The sequence below is a fragment of the Canis lupus genome, chromosome 1, assembly GCF_011100685.1.
Source record: "Canis lupus familiaris isolate Mischka breed German Shepherd chromosome 1, alternate assembly UU_Cfam_GSD_1.0, whole genome shotgun sequence".
Lineage (NCBI taxonomy): Eukaryota > Metazoa > Chordata > Mammalia > Carnivora > Canidae > Canis > Canis lupus.
The window spans coordinates 48,449,475-48,471,589 of NC_049222.1; the positions used below are offsets into that span (position 1 = coordinate 48,449,475).

A 22,115-nucleotide genomic window follows, 5' to 3' on the forward strand; every position below is an offset into this window, starting at 1 on the left:
CTAGCTTTCCCTCTGACTTCCCTTTGAGCAAGACAGAGACTCGGAGGCCATCAGATGCTCATCTGAAACACTGTAGTTCATATGCCCATTCACAGAGCTACCCTTTGCATTTTTTCAGAATAAAAATAAATGTGATCACTCAGGCTTTAGGAGATAACCAAAACCACTGTCAACTCTTACGCATTGAAGTTTTAAAATAATCACAGAACTATAAATCTGCGCTTTAAATAGTAGTAGTTATACAATGCTAAAAGACCTTAATTATGTCTAAAAATCAAAATATATTGTATTATGAAAATTTGTGAACTTCAAGTTAATATTCATTCTATCTTCATTAGTTAATCCAGGTAGCAAGGACACCTGGTCAAAAACAAACTCCCTTTTTCCCTCCCCTCAAAAAACCACAAGGGACCTAAACCCCGATGGCCAGGCTGTATCTGTACCTGTGCTAAGGACCCACATGTAGGATTGTCTTCTCCACCAGCCCCATGTTAACTTTGGGACCATTTATTGTAAGTCAGTGTTTCCAGAGGTGATTTTTAAAGTTCTGGTAAGAAAATTTAGTAAATCCCTTCCATTTATTTATAAATAGGATGCTTTCTGTTTATCCTTCCACTCAGTGTTCTTTTCTGAAAGAATAAGGGATCAGTTTAGCTCTCATACTCTAGTCCCCCAAAAACTCACTGCAGAGAAATGATTGCTTCATGGAGATTACATCCCACTGTTCCGAGAATGCACAGCTAAGTCTCTACATTCCATTATAAAGTGGATGTCTTGTGCCTTCCTTTCAGAAGAAAATTGAAGCATTAAAAGGTTAAAATGACTTCTGGATTCCATAGACAAAAACCAATTATGAAATAGAATCCAAGATTTCTAGGTCACATTAATGAACAGACCTACTTTATTCCCAGCTTCTACTCTGGCGTTTCATGATGATTTGCCTGTAATGAGCTATGAGCTACTTACACTTTGTCTTCTGCAAAAACAGGCAACATAGGTGGGCTGCCCTCACCCATCAGGCGACAGATGAGCTCATCCAACAGCCGAGAGGGAATGCCCATTTCTGAGCCGGCAGTAAGTTGCACATGCAGCCCAGCCCATAGGCTCTGTCACTCACCGGGTGTCACAAAGGAGCGGGTTTGTGTGCTTTTCTCTCTCAGCATATCTTAGAAACATTTCGCTCGGTGCACTAAATATGAAACTGCCATCCACGTGGAGAATGGGGTTGCTTATTAAACCTGCCTAACATTCCTGTTACATCAGTAGCTTCGAATCATAGAGGGGTAGGAGCAGGACTCCAGCAGGAAACTAGAGGTCAGGTGAGAAAAATACTTTTCCATCCCCTCTTCTGTTTCTTCTTTCTGGATCTCCTGCTTTCACCTCACCTTGCTCTACAACGAGTGGGTTCTCTGGCGTTCAGTGATGTCAGAGCCACCCCTCCCAACACATCTCTCGAATGGGAATGGGAGCCTTCAGTGCAGTTTCAAGACTTGTTCCTAATTTAATGAATTTATTAAACATCAGCCACCTCTCAGGACACTGTCCAAGTACTTTGCAAAGCACTTTTTGCCATATGAACTCTATTATTTTCCCCAAAGTGAGGTAATTGGCAATTCAATACCCCATTTGCCATTTAGCTTCTGCCCTATTCCAGACACTCTGAGTGCAGTGGTTATGCAGCATTTTCAGTGCATGCATGATGGTAGCTCATCGCCCCCAGACAAGATGGGGGCAGTTTGGATGATAAAGTCTGGCCCCATAGCAGTATCTCAAACTAATGAGGTTGCTTTCTCAAGCGTGCCAGCCACTTTACCCACTAGGATGTGGAGAGAACTCCGTACTTTCTCTTTCCGCTTTTCTCTAAAATAGAGGATGGCCAGTCCTGCCACCATTTCCCATCATGTGCAGGGAATTGAGAGTCACTGTGTCTCCTCTAGATTTGGCCTCAAACTCATTCAAGTGGCCTGTGGTTTCTTCTTTCTCACGAATTAATTCACTATTTCCTACCTCCACAGGTGTCATCTTGAGGGTCTTCTGTGAACCAGCTATCAAACTCTTGCACTTCACCCGGGGGTGGGGGGTGCAGTCCCTGTCATTAAAAAGAGAAATGCTTTAATCTCTATTCTTTTCCTGTCCCGTATTATGGAACCAGGTCTCTACCAGTATTACATTTTCTTTCTCCAGCAAAAAAGCAAGCAGCCCAGACATCACAGCACTTGAGATGGAAACATGTCATGGACTCCTGTAAGGAGAAGGATTGTCTTTGATAACTCATTTCTTTGTGTACTTGAACCCTATGGGGTCCTCTGAGTCCTGCTTTCCTCAGTACCTGCATTAACTACAATAGTCTCTGAAGTCCTAGGATTGTGGTTGCTTACCAGTATGAAGTTGAGCTTCCTTAAGTCTTGAGAGAAAACATTCCTCTGACAGGAAGAGACTGTCTCCACTCATTCCATTGGAATGACCAACCCCAACCAAGTCTTCATGTCCAGCGGCTTGGAAGAAACAAGCACCACTTGGTTCATCTGATGACCCTGGATCCCAAGCCAGTTGGGAAGGGAATATGCCCTAAAAGCTGCATAGCATTCAATTTGCTGAACTCTCGGGGGATCTCTGCCCCATCTTAGGCATTCTTTTCCAACACCCACTCCCACAGGTGAACTCCTGAGAGACTGAGGGATAGTGGGTACGACACACTTCTGAGGGGATCAGACAAATTTCTCCACAAACCGTTCCCAGATGGCAACGTCCCTAGGAAACCATCAACCAGACCACAGCCACCTCTTGACCACACCACATTCCAACAACCCGCTCAGTTCCTGAGCTGTGTGTGGTGCACTGGGTGGGTTTTGTCCGTCAGTGGCCAGAAGCAGTGAAGGTGAAACTCCTCATCCTGCCGAGACCCCACAGCCACACTGCCGCCCTCGCAGGTTGAGATGACAGCACAGGGTACCAGCTCTGCTAACCCATCCATCTCAGCTCTTAGAGTTGTATTTTTCATGGTGTGGGTCTCTTGAGATTGTGCTTGAAAAATGTGAATAATCATTCTGGAATAAAGAACTAATAAGCTTGTATTCAAAAACATAACTTGTAAACAACAGCCAGATTGGTACAGCCAAGAGACTTTTTTCTTTTCTCAGAACACTGTAGAGATACGGCTCAAAATAATTTAATTAGCTAGAGTCCTCTATCGACATGGCACAACACAAGAGAGCATGGCTATACAGTGTTGTACCCCAAAATAAAGGTAAAAATTATACCAACAACCCAACTCCATAACAACAGTGAATTCTGCAAGCCACAGAGATAAAGTACACTCTTGTGACATCATAATTCCCTCTTCTTCAACCCTTTGTGGGAAGAAGGTTTGGTCCCAGTTAAGAGGTAGGGAAAATCCAGGTAGATGATCATAAGTGACTTTGCTCAAATCCAGGCAGGGTTGAAAGAGCAACCAGGAGCAAATCTCAGAGCAGCCAAACCACAGCTCCTCATGGAAAGGCCTCCTGTGAGCTTCATAAGTGACAGAACAAGTACTGACTCCTGGTGAGTGGAAGCCAGTACCTGGCATGGAAACCTGCCCTTCCAGGAAAACAGAGACTGCACCAAAACCCAGGGCAGGGCTGCGCACTGTCCAAGACAGCTGCTTTCAGCTCCCTTTATCCTTGTGGTCAGTCTCCCATGAGGGATACGATGCTCCAAACATCGTGTTTGTCTTGTCCAGACCCCTGCCCTTGCATATCAGGTCATCTGAAAGGCAAACTCTCCAGTTCAGCTGACTTTTCATCATGGAACGTGAGCTGTCAGCAAGAAAGACCTGCCTGGACTTGGGGGGAATGACACAGAGGACAGAAGGGCCAGCAACAGAGTGCTTGGAAAGGGGTCCAGTCAAAGAGGAGAACTAGAAAGGACAGTATCCTCAGAATTTCCCACACCAGCCATCCTCTTAAAAGAAGGAGAGAGTTGATCTCTGACCTTCCCACATGAGCAGAGCAGATGGCTTGCATGAGAGAGGGGCCCGACCCAAACCATCCTGCGCAGAGGTCTCCCGTCAGGTCTCCTTATGCTGTGAAGTGTTCCAGGCTCCCTCCTCCCCACAGAAGTGGTAAAAGTGCTCTGCGATGGGCCTGGCCGCCCAAATGCCCCAGCCTCCCTCAGCGCTGGTGCATGCCTGGCCACCTCCACCGGGAGGTCCTCCATGTTGTTTGGACCGAGTTAGCCCTATGGATAGGGGCAAACCAGCAGGATTTGGGCATCAACCCATTTTTCTTGTAATAGATTTCAATTTTATTAAAAAACTTCTAAAGTATTTATCTCCTTAACAAACAGTGCTACACACACAATCTGCCTGTGTGTGGGTGCCTTTGGAGGAGAGTTCTCGCTGAAACCAAGCTTGAGTGGAAAGCCCTCGGGAAAGGCCGGGTCACCAGTACTTGCGTCAAGTAGTGATCATACTCCACGAACCATGTGGAAAGGATTTCAGATCAATGGGAATAGCAGAATGGGTGAGTCACCGGCCGTGCGATCGTGGAGAGGCAGGATAGGGGTACTATGAAAGCCAGATCAGGGAGCATGTCCTGGGTCTGTCACCAAGAGTGTGTGACTTTGGCAGGCCACACTCAACTCTGGGTTTCATGTTGCTTAACTAAAAAATGAGTTTGGACTAAATCTTTCCCAAGACCCATGCCATATTTCCACAGTAACCTCGCACACCGATGAAGGGAAACAGGCTTCCTTAACTTCAGTATGCTAACATGCTGTGTGCCTAGTGACCACCGAGGGGAAGGAATGCAGCGCCGTGTTTTCCAAACTTCTCTGCCCTTGGAATCCTATGCTAACGGAGCAGCGTATCAGACCAATGGCCCAGGGAATAAATAGGCTTTGTGAAACTGGACTGTTGCTCTCCAAACTCTTCCCAACTTCAGAATTCTGTGCATCTGTGAACTTCATGGAAAACCTAAGGCAGATTTCTTTCCTCCCTCTTCTGCTAGAATAAAAGATCGACTTTGCTTCTGCTCAAGTAGATAAGAGAGACCAGACCCTGGCTTGAGTCTGAAGCATGTTCGCTGAACTGTAAAGGTGTCAGGTTGTGTGATTTTGTTTTTACAGTGTACTTTCTCCCAAAGCCAAACTGATTGAAACAGAAATGAACTCTTGTCCACCACAGCCAACCAAAATGCAAACGTTTGGCTAGTTCAATATGTATTTCTAATTTATGTGAATATAATCTTCTTTAAACAGCAGACTGGGGACGCCAGACTCATTCCGACCTAGCTCATTTTCTGTTCCTAATTAATACTTTGAGGTTTTGCCTCCCATTTAATTCGGGATCCTAGACATCTTTCCCTCAATTTAGAGAGGAGAACCATTGAAAGTCAAGCAGGCATTCATCTGAGTTGAAGCCTAAGGATTGCGCTGAGCACCATGCTGAGGTCTGTGCCCTCCAGGGGTTAGGAGTTCATATACAGGAATGTGGTCATATATGAAGCTCCACGTGGCCGGGTAGCTCTCTTCTGAGCTCTTGAAAAAAAAAATTGTCATTTCAGTTGCCAAAAATAGAGATCCAAGGTTTGAGAATATTCATCTGATTTAAAAGTCAGATAGCAAATAACGTCCCCTGGGAGCCCCTCAAAGCTGGCAGCCACCAAGGGACTCCTGAATGTAAGGGGGACCCGGCTTCACTGTGTTTTCCTGGGAGGCTCCCAAGGCCCTGGTGAGGGCCTCCCTGGGGATACCTGGTGGTGAGGGCCCCAAAAAGTGCCACTGGAGAGATGCTGACATCTGTACATTGGTTCCAGGGAGACAGCCCAGGGACCAGGGTTACCTGAAGATGATCCGGAGGTTCTTTCTTCACCTGTGTGGAAATAAAGACCCAACCCTACAAGGACAAGCGAAGGCTACTTACTCAGTGCTTGCTATAGCATCACATGCGTTTGAGTAGAGACTCGGAAGCAGGCAAGGTGGGAAGGCTTCTCAGGGAAAGAAGGAATGGCTCAGGTGGGTGTTGACGGAGGCTGTTGGTCAGGAAGCTAGAGCAAGCTGCCCAGGAGCAGGGCTTCCATGTGGTTGCTTAGCAGTGCGTAGCTGACTCTGCTGGGCTGCTCCTAAATTAGAAGCAGGGACAAAAATTAGAAGTGGTGTTATTAATCAAGTCCTGACGATTTGGGGCCAATTTTTACAGAGTTGTTTGTGTGACTTCCTGAGTCGTTGCTGGAGAGAGCAACCTGACTTCGACCAAGCTGGCTTTCTACAATGATTCCTGTAGATTGTACATCAGTTTTTAGCGATGGTCTGGCCATTGTCCATTTATATATTCAGTCCCTCAGTTTAAAGAAGCAAATTTCTAATTTTCTTGAATTTTATCCTCATCAGAACCTACCCCTACTGAACAACACATTAATCGACATTAGTAACATTGTCTCACCACTGCATAATTCTACTTTTAAATACACCAGGAGTAACAAATGCTGCCCAGAGTCATGCATCTTGCCCCTGTTTCTAATTTGAATTCACAAACATGGAAAAGGCGCAGTGAACTATGTGCCTTTCAGAAACAATAGTAATGGGGAAAACACGGGAGCCACTAGAGGTGATGTAAGAAAGATGATGAAGAAATAGAAACGCTATTCTAGCTACATTACCATTTTATTGCAAACCCCATTTTAGTTTTGCCGCCTGAGTTCACTCCCAAGGAACACAAAAACTGCCTACAATGCTCACAGTGAACTCTTGAAAGCTTCCAAAATTTCTGTGGCAGAAATGGAACAATGAATCTCTTTACTGATAGAGATTAGTCCAGGGAAATCCTGTTCACCCCATAACAAGGCTGTGCTGTTACCAAGCCACTTGCTTTTGAAATCTTTAAATAAGAATTTTCCCACCTCTATAGAGTAGTAGCATCTTGAGGAAGAAAACGGATTCTGAATCCCACTGGAGGAGGGAGAGATGGAGGCAACTCTGAGAGAGCGTGGCAGCACGTTACTATTAAAGGTGCCCTGTTTCCAGAAATTCATAGAGCATCTAATCCTCTACTGATCCAGTCACTGGACCTGCAAGCATCTCAGTAGAAGCTGTGTAAAACGTAAATGGCAGCTTTTTCAGAACTCTTGACTTCCGTGGGCTCCCATTTAAGTAATCCAGCCTGCCCATGTACTTGCTGCTGGGTAAACATAATTATCTCTACCTCTGCCTAAGCAGTGAGCCTGTTGTTGGGCTATTGTCTCCTGAACCCTACTGTTTTGATGAGAATGGTACTTTCAGCTAAGGGTTGAATGCAATGGCATCCTGGCAAAATGTTTAGCAACCAGCTCTCCAGAAACAAAACTCTGAATGCATGAATATACATGTTAAGCATATAAATTGTAATAAATTTTAAATGGTAAATGGCATAAAAGGTGTGTGACACAATTACAAATAATAAAATAAGCAATACTCTTCATTATGATTCCATGTAGCCAGTTGATTCTCACAGAATGCTTTTGTTGATTTTTGCCAAATGCTTGCATCCATAGCCGAATCTACAGGTGCAGTTGGCAAACAGGCGTAGTTCTGACATAAACGTTGGGTGATACTTTCATTTACATTTATGAGCAAGACAGAAGTGAAACAACAAAAGATGCATGTCCAGTGAAGTGTCAGAACCTTGACTTATCATTGGAGACATGAGCAATTCCTTTGCTAAATTGAATAATAGTTTTCAAATATTTGAAGAAAATTTCCTCAATTTTTTATGCTATTCACAATGTAATGCCAATGGACACAACACACTTTTCAATTTAAACTGAGTTATTAACATTGTCTCCATCACTTTCTAAGTCTAGAGCTTGAAACAATAAAACAAAATCAACCCTTGATTTATGGCTTTTACTGATTTCCACGGTCTAAGTATTCCCACCAGCGCCAATTTGATGCAACCAACATGTGTCACTGAATGAAGAGCTGGAAAGAGACACACAGTAAGTAGTGATCTAATATTTAATGATGACCGTTTGGCAGTTGACTCTCAAGACTTTTGAAAGTGTAACCATCTAGCAGACTCCATGTCCTCCCTGGTTGCCCATGTTGTGTTTCAGAAAGCAGAACTAGCCCAAGGTGTGGGGATTGTTACTCAGCTGACGGGTTCAGGACGTAGATGTTTCTGTTGTCTTTCCATTAATTCGGCAAATATTTAAGGGCTGCCTACTACATACCAACCACTATGACACTTGTTGAGACAGGTCGTCCCGCGGTGAATGAATGAAGTGGACACAGCCCCGCCCCACAGAGCATATGGTCCCAGCCAGTTCTCTGTCTACTGGACTCTGCGGAATCCCCTTCTCTCCCAGACCAACTCATCCTGGGGTTCTGGAGCCCCATGCAGGGCTCACGGCTGCGCCAGTGAGAAGCCAGCCTTGACGGCTCCCTTCCTTTTCCATAGCTGTATGCCACCACGTCCCACCCATTTCTCCCCTACTCTCTGCTGCTTCGCCACTGTAGTACAAGCCAGCCCCATGGCCTCTCACCTAGCCCTCTTCACGAACCTCCAAGCTGGTCTTCCTGCTCCCTAGTACCCCCAGACAACTCTCCATTCAGCAGCTAGGGTGTGCTTCATTTTTTCCCCTTTTCTTTCTTTTTTTGAAGATTTTGTTTTTTAAAGTAATCACCCCCAACTTGGGGCTCAAACCACAACCCCGAGATCAAGAGTCACATGCTCAACTGACTGAGCTAGCCAGGCACCCCTAAGGTGGTTTTCTTAATTTAAAAACAAAACAACTTGTTTTTGCATCATTCCTCAGCTTAACACCCCTTGATGGCAGTCAAGCATGGTGATGACAGGCATCTCCTCCAGCCTGCATGGCTGTGTTGCACGCTAGCTGGGTGACTTGAGGCAAGATTATGTGGCAGTTCTGCATGTGTTTCCCCAGCTGCAGAATGAGAACAATATGGCACCCATTGAATAGGACGGTTTTGAGGATGAGATGGGCATCTGTGAAGTGCTGAGAACAGTGCATCATTACCCCTCTCATCATTATCATTAGGATAAAGACCAAACCCTTTACCTGCACCTGACTGCTCTTCCAACCTCAGCTGTCCTCACTTTCCCCACGGTTTTGTGGTCTAGAACTCTACCCTTCTCTGCAAGGTCCTCATCACACTGGCCCTGTCCAAGCTTCTCTTACTGCCTGCCCTAGTTGAGCTTTAACAACTCATCCTTCAGAGCTCCTCTAGACCATGCATGGTTGCAGAAGAGCCTTCTCTAGCCCTAGTCTAGATCAAGTTTTTTGTTACATTCCTTCAGACCACATCTCCTGTTATACTCAGGCATTCATTAGGATGAATACGAATAGCAATACATGTCCTGACTGCTTTTGGACTGCATGAGAGTGCCCAGTGCCTGGAACATGGTAGGTCTCATTATATACAAAGGACACGAAATAGGGCCTATCTACGACCCATCTGACAGACCACTTGTCATGGCAATGTCTCATTCCGCAGAATTCCAGTATGAATTAGAAAGTATAGCTGTATGCCTGGATTTGATGCCAAATATTATTTGGCAAATATTATTATTTGGCTATATTATTTATCAACTCTTTCACCCTGTTACCCTCTTTCCCAAAACTGCCAAAGGCTCTGTTTAGTTCTGCCAGGTACTCAGAATGGCAGGGAAAGAACAAGGATAATATTAAGATTTTGGGGCCTTGCCAAAATATTTTATCCTACAGGGTTGCCAGCTGTTGTGAACAAGCATGACTTCCCAAGGCCACTTCTAACGATTCCAGTGGTTAAGTAGTTATCACAGACACTTACTGAGCACCCAGTAATATATAGGAAATAATAGCAAATGCTTCATACACCATGACTGTTTCTACCAGAAAAGAGTGAGCTGGGTCAGCTTCCCAAAGGAGAACCTGAAAACCATGGAGATTGAACTCACTAAGACGGTGATTCTTCACTTACAGGTGCTTAACACAGTGGCCTCAGCATATTTTGCTTTTATGTGTTAAGTCTTTGTCTAAAGAAACAAAGTATCAGAATGAAATGTTACATCTGGGATTTGCTTTAAAATATCCCAGAAACCGGCAGCCCAGGTGACTCAGCGGTTTAGCGCTGCCTTCAGCCCAGGGTGTGATCCTGGAGACCCGGGATCGAGTCCCATGTCAGGCTCCCTGCATGGAGCCTGTGTCTCCCTCTGCCTGTGTTTCTGCCTTGAATAAATAAATAAAATATTATATAATTTAGAAAAATATCCCAGAAACAAAATTGTGAACAGATGAAGCAAAAATAACAGAATGTTGATAACTGAAGCTGAGTGAGGGGTGGTGGATACTTGGACAAGGAGTGAGTAAAAATGGGTGAAAACTTCTATAATGAAGGTTTTAAACAGCCTCAAAATATATAAAGCAAAAATTAATAGAACTATAGGAATTCATTGGCAAATCCACGATTGTGGTGGGAGCTTTGAACATAACTTCTTTCAATTATAGATTGGCATAACAACCAAAAGCTAAATTCCATGGACATAAATAAAACTTGGCACTCAACAACTAGAGAATACAAAATCTTTGAAACACACATGAAACATTTATAAAAATCAATCATACATTAGGCCATAAAGCAAGTTCCAGCAAAGTTAAAAAACAATCTGTACCATGTAGACTATGTTCTTAGAACACAATGCAAGGTGCTTGGGTGGCTCAGTTGGTTGAGCAGCCGACTCTTAATCTCAGCTCAGGCCTTGGTCTCAGTGTTCTGAGTTTGGGCCCTGCATGCCCATCCTGCTGGGGATGGAGCCTACTTAAAAAAAAAAAAGAAAAAAAAGAATACAATGCAATTAAGATATAAATCAATAAATAGACAAAACTATGTAAATGTGTGAAATTTTGAAATGCATTTAAAATGATAATGAATGATAATGAATCAAAACTTGTGAAATGCCATGAAAATTGGAGATAAATTTATAGTCTTAAATGCTTATTTTTATATAAGAATAAAAACTGAAAATTAGTGGGCAAATACACATCTTCAGACATTGAGGGAAAAAGCAACAGAAAACTTTTATTAAAAGAAGGATAAGGAAGCAAAAATAATAGAATTTAATAAACATAAAAACCAAAAATATATTCAATAAGGTCCATGATTTCAAATGTTAGTTCTTAGAAAATATGGATAAGTTAGACAAATACCCAGCATGATGTATGAAGAAAAAAGAGGAAGCACAGTATAGACAGTATCAGGAATGGAAATGAGACGTGACTTCAGATAGAGATTTTCAAAAGCTAAGAGAGTACGAATACTATGAACAGTTGTATGCCATTAGATGTGAAAATTTAGAAATGTAATCATTAGTAGGAAAGCTTCCTACAAAGAAAATGTCAAGCCAAATAGTTCTACTGAGAAGTACCATCAAATTTCAAGCAACTTCTCCCTCCTCTCTCATATAAATGCTTCAAGAAATAATTTTTCTTTTGGGGGAGGATGGGCAGAGGAAGAGAGAGAATCTCAAGCACACTCCTTGATGAGCATGGAGCCCAACGTGGGGTTTGATCTCACCACCCAAGATCATGAGCTGAGTCGAAATCAGGAGTTGGATGGGTAACCGACTGAGACGCTCAGACACTGCTTGAAATATATTTTTAAGAGGAAACACTCTCCCCAAGCCCGGTAAAGCTAGTGTCCAAATAAGACAAGGACAAGATCCAAAAGGAAACTCCTAGGCCACCTGACTTAAGAAATTCCTGGCTCATTTCATTTCCTTTCCCTTCTCCTTCCCTCTAGTAAATTGGTATTTCAACCGACAAATCACATGTAACCAGCATTTAATTACTGAAGTGTGAATTTCCTTTTTTGGGGTTAACTCGGGAAAATAGGCAGGCCAGCCCAATGCTTAAGATTACTCTCAGAGTCCCATTTATTTCACCTACTTTGACAAATTATTGTTGATTTGGAATTGTTCACACTTAGTTTCAAGCAAGAGGAGAAACAAGGTAAATTACCCTAAGTTTTTCTACAGCTAGAAACAAGTTACCAATTTGGGTGTAGTCCTGCCCGAGGCTGTCAGGATGGGAGGGAGGCTCTTCCAGGAGCCCAAGTGGCTCTGAGGAGCCCTGGCTCAATTCAAGTTGGGTATCTCTTAATTAGGTAAGAAGGGCATCACTGCTTCAGAAGCCCAGTACCAACTCCCAGAACACTTTCCTGCAATTAGTGCCAGGCCCATAAGCTTCAATAAATATTTGTTGAATAAATGTAATTCAGGCAGATTTATTTCTTATGCATTCTCTCTCCTCTGGGAGAAATTGATTCAGAGGTAAAGTTTATATTTTTGTAAAATAATTAGATAATACACATCTGGGGAGAAAAAAATGCTAAGCTACATTCTCTAATAAGATACTTTGATAAATTCATAACTTAATAAAAGCCAAAGAGAGAAAGGGAAGGGAAATTTAAAACTGTTATATAAATATGCTTCTTTTTGTGTTTTAGTGATCATTTAGAAATGCATTTCCATTATATCAGAAACAAAAACTACAGGATAATAAGTATTTTGTTTCTCAGAATACTAGTGTTTAAATAACGTCAAATTAAACACCTGTACATTGATTAGTCTAAATTAAATGGTGGCCACTGTTCAATCGCTTGGGTAGAACTTTATGGATAAGATAATGAAGTGTTAAGAAGGCAGGTAAGTCTATGCTTACAAGTACAAATGCTATGGTTGGCATTTACCTACCATGGCTCCTAGTGATGAACTGACCATCTATAATATCGAGATAAAGCAAGTATGAATGAGCAGCTAAAGGAAAATGCATTTCTGGAATTAAATTTTGACGTGTCCATGTCAGCAAAGATATAGCACAAATTAATCAGTGAGCTAAGATATGCATGACTGGGAGAAAGGAAAGAGTATTTTCTACTGAATCTTAATTTCTGTGATGAAATAATTGTGAATAAGTATGCAATATAATCTGGGTATAGAGTTAATTATTAAAAATGAACCAATTCTGCTAGATTGATGTGAACCAGAGTCTTTTTTGAGGGTCAGATGATTGACTATTGGCAATTCTGTCTGGTTCAACATACAACATCCCCAGGCTATTGGCCTAAGCGTGATCCATCTGGCATTGTGAGGCTTATCCGAAAGTGGCATTTAGCTATCCCCACAGCTAGAAGAGCACTGAGCTGTGGTTGGGGAGGCACTAGGAGAAAAAAAGCTGAAGAACCAGACAACACTTAGCACAATGTGACCTGATGACCACAAAGACCTAGTTCGTGATGGCTGTAAGAACCAAACACACTGGTACAAAAGCCAAGATGTGTAACATAATTAGGAGAGAAAAAAGTGAAAAGATCTAGGGGGAAAAATTATTTTTTAATGAAGGGCAGACTAAGGCATCCCCAGCAGGAGCTGGAGAACAGCAGACGCTCTGCAGTGATAAGAAGCCTTAGCTCAGACGAAAGCAAAAGGCCAACTCCCAACAGCTCTGGGGGCTGCAGCAAGCTGTCCGCACACCCCGTGTGGGTCTTGATATCACATTAATTGCCCAACTGCTTGTAGGTTTGGGAACATGTGAGGAATAGACAAACTAAGCAAGCCTGCACCTTGAGGGGCCTCTGGAGCAGGATGTGTTTCACAAATGCCCCATAGTGACAAGTGGGGGCTAAAATGAAGCTGAGAAGAACCAGACCAAGCAGAGGACAGATCTCTAGTTGGTGATGCATTGATTCCTCTCCACCTCCAGGGAAGGCAAAGGGCAGAAGCAGAGGAATGCTGTCAATCCTACAAGAGAAAATGGACCTCCCTCCAAACCTTGAAAGTGACAACAGGAATACATCTCTCAATACAGTGTCTACTCAATCATATTATGTGTCATAAGAAAAACAGTCAAGTTGTCTTTAGACGGAGTCAACTGAAGGTGTATATTATCATGCCTTACCGTGATGAGATAATGGGACTAGAGCATCAGGCCACACTGCCTGCATTTGATCAAAGTAAGAGGACTAGAAACACAATTTCACCTCTGGTACAGCCCATGAGTTCTGCTCATCTGGGGTGCCCAAAGCCAAATTGGGCACCATCATTCCAATGACTGGCACTGCACCACCACACCCAAGCCAAATAAATGGATCTCCCCAGATATCTCCTCCTTTCCTACTCAGATTCCAGTCTTGTGAATTCCACCTTCTAAATGTCTTGACAGTGATTATCCTCTGTGTTTCACCCCCACTGGTTCTGGCCAACATCACTTTTTACCTGGGCAACTGTAAGTCTCCTACCTCATCCCCTTAACTCTCTTCTGTTCTCCTGCTCCCCAGGGACCTTCTTTCTGAAACTCACTTAATCCAGTCACTCTCAAACCCAAAGTCCTTAAGTGACTCCCACTGCATTCAGGACAATGCTCAAACTCTGTACCATAATCTAGATGTGCCCTATGGTCTGTCCTCTGCCTTCATGACCAGACTCCTCTCTTGCCACTCCAAAGCAAGCCCTCTAATCCACCCATCTCAGTTATTACTGGTTCCTTAACACATCACTCTCACATGTGCTCTGCTGTATGTACTGTCCCCCTGCTTGGAATTCCTCCTCTCCTTTTCCACTCCGCCCTTCATTCCTCATTTTTAAACACAGGCATTACCTCCTCGGTGAAGTCTTTCTCAGTTCACGTACCCTGGACTTACTCTGCTGTAGACGTCATCACATTGTTTGGATCCCTTTACGTGTGTGTTCCACACTAGTAGGCATGAACTGATTCTTACTCAACTTTTGCCTTCCAGTATCTCTTAATGTCTGGGACAAATGGGTATATAACGTTTGCTAAGATTAAAATAAAAGCAAAGTGCCCCCATTCTGCCCCTATGCTCAACAGAAAGATCAAGATCTATCTATTGTCCAATGTTACTTGTGTAGCCAGCAGTGGATTCTGATGAGTGACCTGAGCATTTCATGTGAGATGTGGAATTAGAGGGCTGGTGATGGTTGATGAGAAATGATCAGCAAACCACAAAGCCAGGGAATTTCATGTGTATTATGTGACTTATCTCTGAGCCCAGAATCTCACTTGACAAAAGTGGTGAAATCAGAGTTTGTGATCCTGCCAGTGGACATCTCAGCTGATGACACCCATGAGTCCATTTCTGAGTCTCGGCTGTGTAAGGACAGATGGGTCAATGGCACTTATATTAAACTTTGGTGGAAGTAAATTTTTACTGCTCTAGATATTTCAAAATTGTTACTTACAAGTGACCAGCCAAAACATAGCTAGACCAATGCTATTTCTTTCCTCTTTATATGCTTTCTATGAAAGCTTATCTTGGCACTACACACTGACTTCAAAATGCTGCCCTCTCCTACAAGGTAATCATGGGGCTACCCTGACAGCTGCATGGGTGGTGGCAATTCCTATATCACCTCCTTGCCCACCAGTGTCTCTCAGTGATTCCAGAGAGCTAGCCCTTCTATAAAACACAATTACGTAAAATTTCCCTGACGTAGTTCATTCACCACAAAGGACCACTACTAATTTTGGTATAAGACATGGTTCATTTTTACATGGCTTGTGGCTGAAATTATGTTAAAATAAATGTAAAAAAAATTGTGGCTTTGTGTGAGGTTTCCAGAAGCGTCTGGTGATGGCCATAGTCTCATGGGACTAGACGTGCTTCAAGATCTTTTTAGAAAAAGATAGGCAGATGACCTGCATCAGGACACAAGATGACAGTGTCTCAACTGGTCTATCCAACGGTGCTATCTTGTATTAGCTGCTTAATCATGTTGGGCCTCAACTTCCTTATCCTCCACAGTGTTGGTCTAGTATTATATTCAGTGGATCATAAGCCGTATCTTTATTTTATTTTTTGAATTTTATTATTTTTTTACATTTTTTAAATTTAAATTCAATTTGCCAACATATAGTATAACACACAGTGTTTATCCCCTCAAGTGTCCTCGTCCAATGCTCTAGCACAAACCTGTGAAAGGGGACAGTAATTCTCCCTGTTGGCTCCCAGTGCTGCCCTGGGTCAACTACCACGCTTCCCTCTCAGCTGAAGCCACTCTTGGGGCTGGGTTTTATTCTCTCATATCAACTTTCTATCCTCAAGCAGCAAACTTCATAGATTTATTGACACCAGAGGAAAATTCTGTGAGCACAGTGTGCTGGCTGTTCTCTCTTTGCCTCCCTCCCCAGATCCATGCTCTTCCCATCTCTGCTGTCTACTTTTGAGTCCCAGAAGGCTGCCATCTATTGACTGCATCACCTGGGCTCCCTTGTTCTCTGGCTTCCTGTCAGATTCAGTCAATTGGAGGCACTGGCATGAGACTGGCAGGCTGGAGGATATGAATACTACTATTTGTGAATACATATGTATGAATATTACTATCTATCAGAACTGTGACAAGACTCTAGAAGTTTTAGGTTCACTTGTCTTTAAATATAAGGAATATCTTCAATGGGTTGTCTGATGCTACATGAAATCAGGGAAACAGACTTTTTTTTTTTAATAGAGCTTTTAATTTTTTAATACCTCATTCTTCAAACACAATTGGTCTTTAAATTGGGTGCCTCAGTAGAGGCTGTACCATATTTTTTTTAGATTTTATTCATTTATTCATGAGAGACACAGGGAGAGAGGCAGAGACATAAGCAGAGGGAGAAGCAGGCTCCTCGCAGGGAGCCTGATGTGGGACTCGATCCCAAAACCCCGGAATCACGTCCTGGGCCAAAGGCAGACGCTCAACTGCTGAGCCACCCAGGCATCCCCAGGCTGTACCATATACTGAGTAAAAGTGAGTTTTCTGAATTCAGAGATCTGGGATCAAATACCATTACTATTACTTACGGTGGAATTATGAGCATATATGTAACTCCTATAAAGGAGTTGCATCAAATATTTCAAAATTCTGATGATAGTAGTAGCTATCTGTGATGGTTAATTGTTTGTGTCACATTGACTGGCCATGGGGGCACCCAAATTAAACATTATTTCTGGATGAGATTAGCATTTGAATCAGTAGGCTTAGTAAAGTACAATGCCCTTCCCAGTGTGGGTAAGCATCATCCAATCTGTTCAGAGCCTGAATAGAACAGAAGTCAGAGAAGGGAGAATTTTCCCCATTTTTCTGCCTTACTGTTTGAGCTGGGCATCTTATCTTCTCTGGCCCTCAAACTTAGACTTATACCATTGGTTTTCATGCTGCTTAAGCCTTTGGACACAGACTGGAACCACACCATCAGCTTTCCTGGGTCTCCAGCTTACAGAAGGCAAATTGTGGGACTTCTCAGCCTCCATAATTATGTGAGCCAATTCCTCATTGTCTATCTATCATCTATCATCTATCTATCTATCTATCTATCTATCTATCTATCTATCTATCATCTATCACCTATCTACCTATCAGCTCCAGTTGGTACTGATTCTCTGGAGAACATGACTAAAATACCAGCTCTTAAAACTGTTGAGATTATTGTGTATGACAATGCCATCAAGTGCTTTTTACAGTGTCTAGCCCACAGTACATGCTCAATAAAATGGGCCTGTTATTATAGCTGTTGGTAATAAAACTACCATTAGTAGCGTATCCAGGAAATATCTCAGTTAAGAACCAGAAAAAGAAGAAACATTGCATGCTTTCTTGAAGAGCAGAGAAAGAACTGCATGACTTTGATTTAGCAATAATTACTCATACCAACCACAGTCATTGCCCTCCCCACCTAATCTTCTAGTAAGATTTTCTGATGGCTTTCCTTTATTTAATCCCTCTCAAAAGATGAAAATTATCTGAAGAGTATTTTTGATTTATTCTTTGCAAAGTCCCTATGTCCTCTAAAGAAACAATGCCCTTTAAAAACTAATCAATAAATAAGCCAGTAACTACAGGAAAATCTGTACAAAATGTAAATGTGTATAACTCTGAGGTCTCTTATAATTTCATATTTCAAACAGTCAGGGATGCAAAGGATTAATTTTAAGTGGCATTTCTTCTTTTTTGCTACCAACACATTTTAAAGATGCATCAAAACCATGAAAATTTACAAGCTATCTATTCACTTAATTTTTATTTAGTTGGACAATGTATTTCACTTAGACAATGTATAAAAGTTGCTGGCCTCAAATATTATTCAAAACCTCCTTAGCATGATCTTGATTTTTAATTGAACATTGGGGCAGACAATAACAGAATAATAGTAGGTGGCTTTAACACTCCACTTATATCAATGAATAGATCATTCAGATAGAAAACCAATAAGAAAACAGTGGCTTTGAATGACATATTAGACCAGATGGACTTAACAGATGTATACAGAACAGTAGTCTATCCCAAACCAGCAGAATAGATATTCTTTTCCAGCATACATGGAACATTCTCCAAGATAGATCACATGTTAGGCCTCAAAATAAATCTCAATAACGTAAGAAGATTGAAATCAATCACATCAAGCATCTTTCCTGACCACAATGGTATAAAAACAGAAATCAATTATGAAAAAAAAAAAACCCTGTAAAAAAAATAAACATTTTGAGGCTAAGCCTCATTCTACTAAACAACCAATGAGTCAAGGAAGAAATCAAAGAAGAAATTAAAAAAATAACTGAAGACAAGTGAAAATGGAAACACAAATGTTCAAAATTTTTGGAACGCAGCAAAAGCAATTTTAAGAGGGACATTTATAGTGATACAGGCCTCCATCAAGAACAAACAAAAACTGAAGTTAGTAGAAGGAAGGAAATAATAAAGATCAGAGCAGAAATAAATGGAATAGAGACTAAAAAAAAAAAAAAAAAAAAAAAAAAAAAAGATCAATGAGGGATGCCTGGGTAGCTTAGTGGTTGAGTGTCTGCCTTTGGCTCAGAGCATGGTCCTGGAGTCCTGGGATCAAGTCCCATATAGGGCTCCCTGGGAGGAGCCTGTCTCTCCCTCTCCCTCTGCCTATGTCTCTGCCTCTTTCTCTGTGTCTCTCATGAATAAATAAATAAAATATTTTTTTAAAAAAGATAAATGAAATGTTTATCTTTGAAAAGATAAACAACATTGGTAAACCTTTAGCCAGACTTCTCAAAAAATGAAAGCATTTATATCAGAAATGAAAGAAGAAAAGTAACAACTGACACCATAGGAATATAAAGGATTGTAAGAGACTACTATGAAAAGCTATATGCCTATAATTGGACAATCTAATAGAAATGGATAAATTCCTGGATACATACGCTCTTCTAAGACTAAAACAGGAATAAATAGAAAACCGAAAAAGACTTATTACCATTAACAAAATTGAATTGGTAATCAACTCTGAACAAACAAAAATCTAGGACCAAATGGATTCTCAGAGGAATTCTATCAAACATTAAAAAAATTTTTTAAAGATTTTATTTATTTGAGAGAGAGAGAGAGAGAGAGAGATGGTGCACATGGAAGTGGGGTGGGGAGGAGGAGCAGAGGGAGGAGAAGAAAATCTCAAGCAGACTCCCCACTGAGTGCTGAGCCCACCATGGGGCTAGATCCCAAGACCCTGAGATCATGACCTGAGCTGAAATCAAGAGTCAAAGCTCAAATGACTGAGTCACTCAGGTGCCCGTCTACCAAACATTTAAAGAGAGTTAATGTCTATTCTTTTCAAACAATTCCAAAAAATAGCAAAGGAAGGATGACTTCCAAATTTATTCTATGAGGCCAGCATGACCCTGATACTAACATCAGACAAGGACACACAACAACAAAAGAAAACTACAGGCCAATATCCCTTAAGAACATAGATGCAAAAGTCCTCAACAAAATATTAGCAAACCTAATTTAACAATTAATATCAAGTGGGACTTAAACCAGGGATGCAAGTATGGTTCAATATTCATGAATAAATCAGTGTGATATGCCACATTAACAAAATAAATGATAAAAGGTAAATGATCATCTCAATACATGCAGGAAAAAGTATTTGACAAATACTTTGTAATTTGTAACATATGTTTATGATAAAAACTGTCAACAAAGTGGGTTTAGAGGGAATATACCTCAACATAATAAAGGCCATATATGACAAACATACAGCTGGCATCATACTCAAGAAGAACTGAAAGCTTTCTTTCTAAGATCAGGAACAAGACAAGGATATCTACTCTTACTACTTTTATTGAACATAGTACTGGAAGTCCTAAATACAACAATCAGGCCAAATATATATATATGTATATTTATATATAGGCATCCAAATTGGTAAGGCAGGAGTAAAACTGTCACTATTTGCAGATGACATGATACTATATATAGAAAACCCTGAAGACTCCACCAAAAAACTATTAGAACTAATAAAGGAGTTCAGTAAAGGTGCAGATACAAAATTATTATACAGAAATCTACATTTTTATGGACTAAATAATCAAGTAACAGAAAGAGAAATTGAGAAAACAATCCCACTTGCAATTACATCAAAATAATAAAATACCTGGGAATAAATTTTACCAAGCAGGTGAAAGACCTATACTCTGAACACTATAAGACACTAATGAAAGGAATGGAAGATGGAACAAACAGATGGAAACATATTCTGTGCTCATGAACTGGAAGAATTAATATTGGTAATATGTCCATACTATCCAAAGCAATCTACAGACTCAATGTAATCCATATCAAACTACCAATAAAAAAAAAACTACCAATAATATTCTTCACAGAACCAGAACAAACAATCCTAAAACTTATGTGGAATCACAAAAGACCCCTAATAACCAAAGCTATCTTGAGAAAGAAGAACAAAGCTGGAGGTATTACACTCCCAGATCTCAAGATCTACTACAAAATCTAGTAATAAAAACAGTATGGTACTGGCACAAAAATAGACACAGAAATCAGTGAAACAGAATAAGGAGCCCAGAAATAAACCCACACTTGTATGCCTAATCAATCTATGATAAAGGAGGCAAGAATATGCAATGAGGAAATAAAGAGAGTCTCTTCAATAAATGGTGCTGGGACCATTAGTCTCTCAGCTACATGCAAAAGAGTGAAAGTGGACCACTTTCTTACACCATACACAAAAATAAACTCAAATGTATTAAAGACCTAAATGTAATACCTGAAACCATATATCTCAAAAAAAAAAAAAAAAAAAAAGCAGTAATCTCCTGGACATCAGCCTTAGCAACTTTTTTTCTGGATATGTCTTCTCAGGCAAGGGAAACAAAAGCAAAGTAAACTCTTGTGATACATCAAACTAAAGAGCTTTTCCACAGTAAAGGAAACTGTCAACAAAATTTTTAAATTAAGTAAATACTAGTTCCAGCCTTCTAGGAGTTGATATTCTAGTAGAAAAGACACATGTAAATAGACCCCAAAGATGTAAGTCTTAGAGGTCTACCCTGTAAGGGTAGTGGATATTTTCATCAGATTTAACCAAATAATAAAAGAAGCCTGGTAACTTATTAAGAGTCTTCAAGACAACATTTGTAGTTGATGGTTTTATGATAACTTGTCAGCCTGCATCAGTGAGTGAGACCTACTGTTTGATTTCCCATCCTGAACATGAGGCTTGAGTGTTGTCTAGTGGAAAGAAAGCTTATGGTTTTGTACATACTCTTACATGACTTTATCTTGACTCAACTTCCTAAAGTGTATTTGAGTTCACTGTGATTTTATTAAAAATTAGATATTAATAAAATGATCGCCATCTGACTTTCCCTATGCCTCCTAGCTAATTTTCACTGCTGTTTGCATAACTCCATTTAGTCTCTCTTATTCCTGGCTGGATGTCCATCTCTAGGTAAAGTTCAAGGAGTGTTATGTTATTCAATCAATCAGCAGTATTTATTGAACACCTGCCTTGTGGCCAACACTATTTTCAAGGAAAAAGAGGCAAGCGTAGATAGAGCAAGTGGTTACCTGCTTTGTGTGATTTGAAAGACATTAACAGAAGGTCTCTGCTAGAAAAGAGTGCCTTCTTTCAAACACAGATTATACCAATAGTTGCTGCCCTAAATTTCACCATTAGACATTTATTATTTTGATTTAGCAAGCATCTTCTTTAAAATGCCAATTCCCATCTTGGAGCTGATTGATAAGTACATAGGTTTATTAACTCTTCTCCCTATATGTTTGAAATTTTGAGTGGTCAAGATGTTTTTTCTTTAACATTTATATTCTTTTTGACTCA

General features: G+C 41.0%; 2 long non-coding RNA genes across 8 annotated transcripts in view; one reads left to right on the plus strand and one right to left on the minus strand.

Annotated features, from left to right (window-relative positions):
• LOC106558715 overlaps positions 1-22,115 on the minus strand; it is a 30,314-nt gene that overhangs the window by 2,882 nt on the left and 5,317 nt on the right. The window contains exons 2-3 of one of the 2 annotated variants that reach the window (XR_005353744.1): positions 5,903-6,101; positions 967-2,089 (exon numbers count right to left, since the gene is read on the minus strand). This is a non-coding gene — a long non-coding RNA (uncharacterized LOC106558715). Of the gene's footprint in view, positions 1-966; positions 2,090-2,378; positions 3,285-5,902; positions 6,102-22,115 lie in introns of those variants that run through there. The other variant, XR_005353745.1, reaches the window with a different exon arrangement.
• On the plus strand, positions 305-7,840 carry LOC119875964. Of its 6 annotated transcripts, none has more exons than XR_005353739.1 (3): positions 305-1,319; positions 2,185-4,502; positions 4,698-7,840. It is a non-coding gene; the product is annotated as an uncharacterized LOC119875964 (long non-coding RNA). The 6 variants fall into 6 exon arrangements; XR_005353742.1 differs by having other exon boundaries at positions 315-1,319; positions 2,185-5,083; positions 5,796-7,840; XR_005353740.1 differs by having other exon boundaries at positions 317-1,319; positions 2,185-5,994; positions 6,179-7,840.